The following is an 8,158-nucleotide window of genomic DNA, read 5'->3' on the forward strand; positions in this document are numbered from 1 at the left end:
GGAAACAATATGCCATTTGAAGGCCAACATAGATAAAAAGGAAATAACGTTGTTTTAAAAGTGTTCTACTGCAAAGAAACAAAGACATGTAGGTTTAAAGGTCCCTTATGCCTAGATATTTCACTCCTGACATGATTGTCTTGTTGCAGGATTCAGTTATCCATTCCTTTAATCTGGTCCTGAGTTCACCATAGCAATAAGGATTCCAAAAAGCAGGATCCAGTGAGTATGATCAGCAAAAGGAGCCTCTTTTCAAACTAGTGCTTTAAGGATGGTCCCAAAGAAATACGTGGGGTTTTTTTTGCTCGCTTTTTTGTTTAGTTTGTGCTGGTTCTGGGGCTTGAACTCAGAGTCTGGACCCTGTCCCAGAACAGTTGTCTTTCTTGCCCTCCTGCCTCCTGCCACTCTACTGCTTGAGCCAAAACTCCACTTCTGGCTTTTTTGGTGTTTAATTAGAGATAAGAGTTTGACAGACTCTCCTGCCTTTTGGCTTTGAGATTCTAATAAATCCAAGTGACATCAACTGTATGGACTTCTCTTTTGAACCAAGACATGTTAGATGAAGTTTTTTATAAAGCTAGTATTCAACAATTTTTTAAAAGAAGAGAATATGTTCAGAAAAGAAACCAAAACTTAACTCAGCAAAAGTAGGTGCACTGAATTATTTTGGAATTGTGTTTTCTGCTTGGGAAGATTACTATTGACTTCGTGGTTCCTTTTGAGGGACTTTTTCTGTTGGTTGTGGGGCTTGAACTCTGATCCTGGGCGCTGTCCCTCAGCTCTTCAGCTCAAGTTGAGTGCTCTACCACTTTAGCTACAGCACCACTTCCGGATTTCTGGTGGTAATTGAAGATAAGATTCTCGTGGATTTTCCTGAACAGGCTGGCTTTGAACCACAATCCTCTGGTCTCAACCTCCTGAGTAGCTAGTATTACAAGTGTGAGTCACCAGCACCCAGGTCATATTTGAATTTATGTGCACTTAATGAAACTACGTCGACAAAGAATGGAAATTTGTATCAAATGGTGTGACATTGCAGCTTTTCAATACAATGGGGGTAGCAATAAATATGTTCTCCTTTTCCATGTTCTTACATTAATGACTCATTAGCTATGGGACTCTTACATTAGCATCCTCCGTTGTCTGCGTATGTGGACCTAGTATCAGAAATTGTTCATAGAGAAATAGAGAAAGACAGATTTGTAGAAAGCAAAGGAGATCAGGTATGAAAGAGCACCATAGGATATACAACTTATCACACAGATATTACGAACTAGCCTAAGTTATTAGAATGCTAAAGGCAATGAGGAATAAGCCTAGTTGGTAACTTGTTCTTCAATAACCAAAAATGGTTCTTTAGAACAGTTTATGGTATAATTTAGTTATTATTATTTATTCCTTCCATCTGGAGTTATTCCTTCTGTCAAAACTACTACTTAACCTCTGCTTTTTGGTGCCATAATTTAGCAAAAAGATTTCCAAATCTCACTTATACTACCCTTCTGATTGTGATTAGCAGTGGCCACTCAAGAGCCTGGAATCTGAATTTCCAAAATTAATCTTTTTTTTTTAATTTAATTTAATTTTATTTGTGAACATACTGTACAGAGGGGTTACAGTTACATGGGCAGGATAATGCGTACATTTCTTACCAAGCATTGCAGCCTCCTCCTTTGTTTACCCTTCACATCCCTTCCCAGCCTCCCCCCTCCCCCCCTAATCCCAATCCTTCTCCTTCCCCCCCTTCCCTCCCCTTCCCCCCCTCCCCCCCGCACCAACGTTGTAAAGCTGGTTTTGGACATGACAACTTGTATTCTCATTGTTGCAACAGGTCCACCTGTATCCTTAAACAACTGGTTTTTCCCCATCTCCTCCACAAGTTATACTGACATCAAATATAGTGAAAGCAGGGGTTATACTGTGGGGGAGGGACATACAAAGCAACAAAGAGATAATCTTATAAATGTGTTAGAAACACATGCATGAAAGAAAAAAAACATTAAAATACACATCTAAGGGTTCATTTTCCTGACATCACCTTATCTGAACTTTTCCGCTTGACTCATACATATACTAGATATTACAAATAAGGGAAACCATGGGACCTACGTTTCTTTGGGCCTGGCATACTTCACTTAATATAATTTTTTCCAAGTTTTTCCATTTCCTAACAAATGAGGCAATGTCATTCTTTCTGATGGAGGCATAGAATTCCATTCTGTATATATACCACATTTTCTTGATCCATTCATCTACTGAGGGGCATCTGGGTTGGTTCCATATCTTAGCTATGGTAAATAATGCTGCAATAAACATAGTTGTGCTGGTAGCTTTAGTGTGGTCTTGTTTGTAAACATTTGGGTAAATGCCCAAAAGTGGGATTGCTGGGTCATAGGGGAGTTCTATGTGAAGTCTTTTGAGGAACCTCCATACTGCTTTCCAAAGTGGTTGAACAAGTTTACATTCCCACCAACAATGAAGTAAGGTTCCTTTCTGTCCACATCCCCTCCAGCATCTGTTGTTGTTAGAGTTCTTGATTTTTGCCATTCTAACTGGAGTGAGGTGATATCTCAATGTTGTTTTGATTTGCATTTCTTTTATGGCTAGGGATGTTGAACATTTCTTCATGTGTCTATTGGCCATCCTTCTTTCTTCTTCAGAGAAGTTTCTCTTTAAGTCTTTCGCCCATTTATTTATTGGGCAGTTGTTTCTTTGAGGATTCGTTGTTGGGGGGTTTAATTTTTTGATTTCCAAGTATATTTTAGATATGAGACCCTTGTCCGTTGTATGGCTAGTAAAGATTTTCTCCCAATCCGTGGGCTTTCTATTGATCTTGCTAGCTATGTCATTTGCCCTGCAGAAGCTCTGCAACTTTATGCAATCCCATTTACCCAACCTTTCTTTGATTTGTTGTGTCTCCGGGTCTCTATTCAGAAAATTTAGGCCTGATCCAAGGAAACCTAGGGTTTCTCCTATTCCATCCTGTAATGTTTTCAGAGTGTCTGCTTTGAGTTCAAGGTCTTTGATCCATTTGGAGTTGATTCTGGTGCAGGGTGATATATAAGGATCTAGCTTAAGTTTTCTACATGTAGTTAACCAATTTTGCCAGCACCATTTACTGAAGAGGCTGTCTTTCTTCCATTCTATTGTTTTAGCTCCCTTATCGAAGATTAGATGGCTATAGGTCTGTAGGTTCATTTCTGGGTTTTCATTTCTATTCCATTGGTCCTGAGGTCTGTTCTTATGCCAATACCAAGCTGTTTTGATTATTATGGCTTTATAGTAGAGTTTGAAGTTTGGTATTGATATTCCTCCAGCAGTGTTCTTTCCATTCAGGGGCGTTTTTGTTATTCGGGGTCTTTTATTGTTCCATATGAATTTTTGGATTGCCTCTTCTATTTCCTTGAAGAATGAGGTTGGAATTTGGATAGGTATTGCGTTGAATTTGTAGATAGCCTTGGGAAGTATTGCCATTATCACGATGTTAATCTTTCCAATCCAGGAGCATGGGAGGTTTTGCCATTTTTTAAGTTCGGTGTTGATTTCCTTTTTCAAGATTTTAAAGTTTTCATCATAGAGGTCCTTCACTTCTTTAGTTAAGTTAATTCCTAGGTATTTTAATTTTTGTTGGGCTATTACAAATGGAGTTGCTTTCGTAATTTCAGCCACACTTTTCTCATTGTTGGAATACAGAAAAGCCATAGATTTTGTTGGGTTAATTTTATAACCTGCTACTTTGCCGAAGTTTTGAATCAGCTTGAGTAATTTGGGAGTGGAGTCTATGGGATTCTTTAAATACAAGATCATGTCATCTGCAAAGAGGGAGAGTTTTATTTCTTCTTTCCCTATTTGGATCCCCTTTATGTCTGTATCTTGTCTTATTGCTGTAGCTAGGTATTCTAATACTAGATTGAAGAGAAGTGGAGAGAGTGGGCATCCTTGTCTTGTTCCTGAGTTAAGAGGAAATGGCTTTAGTTTTTCACCATTGAGTATAATGCTGGCTGTAGGTTTGTCATATACAGCCTTTATTGTATTGAGGAATGTTCCATGGATTCCTAATTTTTCCAAAACCTTCATCATAAAGGGGTGTTGGATCTTGTCGAATGCTTTTTCTGCATCTATTGAGATAACCATGTGGTTCTTATTCTTGCTCCTGTTGATGTGATGAATAATATTAATTGATTTGTGTATATTGAACCAGCTTTGCATCCCTGAAATGAATCCTGTTTGATCGTGGTGTATGATTTTTTGGATGAATTGTTGAAGTCGATTGGCCAAAACTTTGTTGAGAAGTTTTGCATCAATGTTCATCAAAGAAATGGGTCTATAGTTCCCTTTCTTTGATGAGTCCCTGCCTGGTTTTGGGATGAGGGTTATGATGGCTTCACAGAATGTGTTCGGTAGTGAGCTTTCTCTTTCAATTTCATTGAAGAGTTGGAGGAGTATTGGTGTGAGCTCTGCTTTGAAGGCCTTGTAAAATTCTGCTGTAAAACCATCTGGTACTGGACTTTCCTTAGCTGGGAGGTTTCTTATTGCTGTTTCTATTTCAATGCTTGATATGGGCCTGTTAAGCTGGTTTAACTCATCTTGGTTTAGTTTTGGCATGTCAATATTTGCTAGGAAAATGTCCATTTCTGTCAAGTTCTCAAACTTATTAGTATAAAGTTTTGAGAAGTATTCCCTTATAATGTTCTGAATCTTGCTTGTTTCCGTGGTGATGTTTCCATTCTCATCTTTGAGTTTATTAATTTGGGTTTGTTCTCTTCTTTTTCTGATAAGATTTGCTAAGGGTCTGTCAATTTTGTTAAGTTTTTCGAAGAACCAACTCTTTGTTTTGTTGATTCTTTCTATAGATTTTTTGGATTCTAATTCATTTAATTCTGATTTAATTTTGATTATTTCTTTCCGTCTACTGGATTGGGGTTTATCTTTCTGCTCTTTTTCAAGGAGGTTTAGATGTGTCATTAAATTGCTAGTTTCAGATCTCTCCAATTTGTTGATGTAGGAGCTCAGAGCTATAAACTTGCCTCTGAGTACTGCCTTTGCTGTGTCCCAGAGGAGCTGGTAATTTGTGTGTTCATTTTTGTTGAATAGCATGAATATTTGAATTTCCTTTCTAATCTCTTCCATGACCCACTCTTGATTCAGCAGTGTGTTGTTCAGCCTCCATGTGATACCGGACTTTCTTTGGTGGCTTTTGGTGTTTAGTTCTAATTTTATTCCCTTGTGGTCAGAGAGAATGCAAGGTATAACTTCAATGTTTCTGAATTTAGACAAGTTTGCTTTGTGGCCTAAAATGTGGTCTATTTTAGAAAACGTTCCATGTGCTGCTGAGAAAAACGTGTATTCTGATGGTGCTGGGTGAAATGTTCGGTAGATGTCTGTTAAGTCTAGTTGATCTATGCAGCTGTTTAGATCTGCGGTTTCTCTGTTGAGTTTTTGCCGAGTTGATCTATCTAGTGGGGAGAGTGGTGTGTTAAAGTCCCCAACAATTAATGTCTTTGGATCTATATGGGATTTGAGGGAAAGTAGTGTTTCTTTGATAAATTTGGGTGCACCATTGTTTGGCAAATAGATATTTAGAATTGTAATATCCTTCTGAAGGAGAGATCCTTAAATTAGTATGTAGCGACCTTCTTTATCTCTTCTCACGAATTTTAATTTGAAGTCTATTTTATCTGATATTAAGATTGCAACTCCCGCTTGTTTATGGGGGCCGTTGGCTTGGTAGATTTTGTTCCAGCCTTTAACATTGAAAATGTGTTTGTTTTTACCGGCAAGATATGACTCCTGCAGGCAGCAGATAGAAGAGTCTTGTTTTTTAATCCAACTACGCAGTCTATGTCGCTTAATTGGAAAGTTCCATCCGTTAACGTTAAGAGATAGGACTCAGAGGTATTTAGGAGTTCCTGCCATGTTATCCAGCTTCTTGGGGGCTGCGAAAACTGGGTTCTTCCTATGGTTCTTGGATTCTCAGTTTGGGTGCATTTTCTTGGCCTATGTTGCTGTCTTGTTGGTTTTCTATGTGTAGGACATCTTTAAGAATCTTTTGTAGGGCTGGTTTGGTGGAGATGTATTGTTTCAATTTTTCTTTGCTATGGAAGGTTTTTAATTGACCTTCAGTTATGAAGGAGAGTTTAGCTGGGTACAGTATTCTTGGTTGATAGTTGTTTGTTTTTAGGGCATGGCATAAATCATTCCAGGCTCTTCTTGCTTTGATTTTCTTTGCTGAGAAATCTGAGGTGATTCTAATTGGTTTCCGTTTATAGGTGATTAACCTTTTCTCCTTGACAGCTTTAAGGATCTTTTCCTTGGTCTGAGTTGATCCTGTGTGGATTATAATGTGACGGTAGGATGTCCTATTCTGGTCTGGTCTATTTGGGGTTCTAAAAGCTTCTTGTATCTGAATAGGCCTATCTTTTTGCATGTTTGGGAAGTTCTCTGCTAGGATCCTGTTAAACAAATTTCCTAGACCATTAACTTCTGTTTCTAGGTGCTCCTCTACACCCATTGTCCTTAGATTAGGCCTTCTGATGGTGTCTTCCAGGTGTTGGATAGATCTATCATACTTCATGAACTTGTCTTGGATGGTTGTATGTTCTTTCTCTATAATATCTAGGCTGTCTTCAATCCCTGAGATTCGATCCTCTGCATGGTCTAACCTGCTGTCAAGACTCTCTACTTTGTTTTTTATCTCTTTTTTCCTTCTAATTGGTCAGCTTTGATGGCTTCAAGTTCTTTGTTGAAGCTCTGTTTTAGGTCTTGTATGAATTTCTTTACTTCCTTAATTTGGTGTTCAGTGTTTGTTCTCAAATCACTTAGTTGATTGGTTATGGTTTCTTTGGACTCCCATTCCTTCTGTTGGGTTCCATTCAGCATTCCCTTTGTGGTCTCCCTGACTTCCTTCAGCTCTTTGTTAATGGATTCCATGAACGCCTTTAGTGATCTTTGTGTGTTCTCTACCTGGTCTCTCAATTCCTGAATTACTCTTTGATTAGCTTCCTCCCATTTGTGGGATTCCTGCAGTTCTCTTTCCTCCCATTCATGGGATTCCTGCAGTTCTCTTTGAGTGTTCTCAGCCTGCTCACGCCATTTCTCCCTTTCTCTTTGAGCATTCTCAAGTTGTTCACGCAAATCCTGTATCAGTTTTTGAGTAGCTTCCTCACGCTTATGATATTCCTGTATAAACTTTTGGGATGCCTCCTCTCTCTCCCTATCACGCTCATACAGAGTCCTTTGTAAGTTGTCAAACTTCTCATTTATTATGTTTGCCACCAGTGTTTGTAGAGCTATTTGGGAACTCTCCTCTGGATTGTTCATTATCTGATCTGACCCCTGATTAACAAGATTGGGAATTGAGATACCCGGATTTGCCATTTTTCTTGTGTTTTTCGGCTTACTCTGCCCATTTGAGATGAAAATAGCACCAGTTTTGTGCTAGAACTCTATCTTAAGGCAACCATCAACCAAAGTTTGCATTTATACAGTCAATAGTCTACAGATACAATCTAGTTCAACAGATACATCTATTCAACATCAAACAACTATATGTTAATGGGCTTCGAACCGCAGAGAAGAATTTGGAAAACCAGAAATTTTTAGGATTAGGGAGAGATGTGGGTAAAAATTAGGAATAGATTGGTGTGGGGAGGCACAGGGAGAGTTAACTATGTCCTAATCTCAATGCAGGAAATAGGTTGGGTAGGATGCAAGTAGAGAGGGAGAGAAAAAAAAGAAGAAAGGGAAAGGGAAATGAAAAGAGACCAGAAAAAAAATTAGAAATGTAAAAATTAATATAGTTATGGAGATTGAAAGACCATCTATTTAGAGAGGAATGTGAATATAATGAGAAAACAGGAGGGAGATAGAGGAGATGTGAAAAACTTAAAAAATGCTTAAAATATTATATAGGTATAAAGAGGTAGTACTGCTATTAAGGAATTTAAGTCTCAGAGGTTTTGGATTGAGTAATAAATTTGTGGATTAAGTGTGTACACAATGGGGGATAGGGTCTACTATTTAACTATGGGTTTATCTGAGGATGTGCAGGACAAGAGTTAAGTCACATACAGAAGAACAAAAGAAAGGAAAAGGTGAAAAGGATAAGAAAGGGAGAAAAAAAAGATCAGAAGTTCAGTAGAGCTAGACAAAAAATAAA

The sequence above is a fragment of the Dipodomys spectabilis genome, unplaced genomic scaffold (assembly GCF_019054845.1).
Source record: "Dipodomys spectabilis isolate Male_0828 unplaced genomic scaffold, ASM1905484v1 ptg000425l, whole genome shotgun sequence".
Lineage (NCBI taxonomy): Eukaryota > Metazoa > Chordata > Mammalia > Rodentia > Heteromyidae > Dipodomys > Dipodomys spectabilis.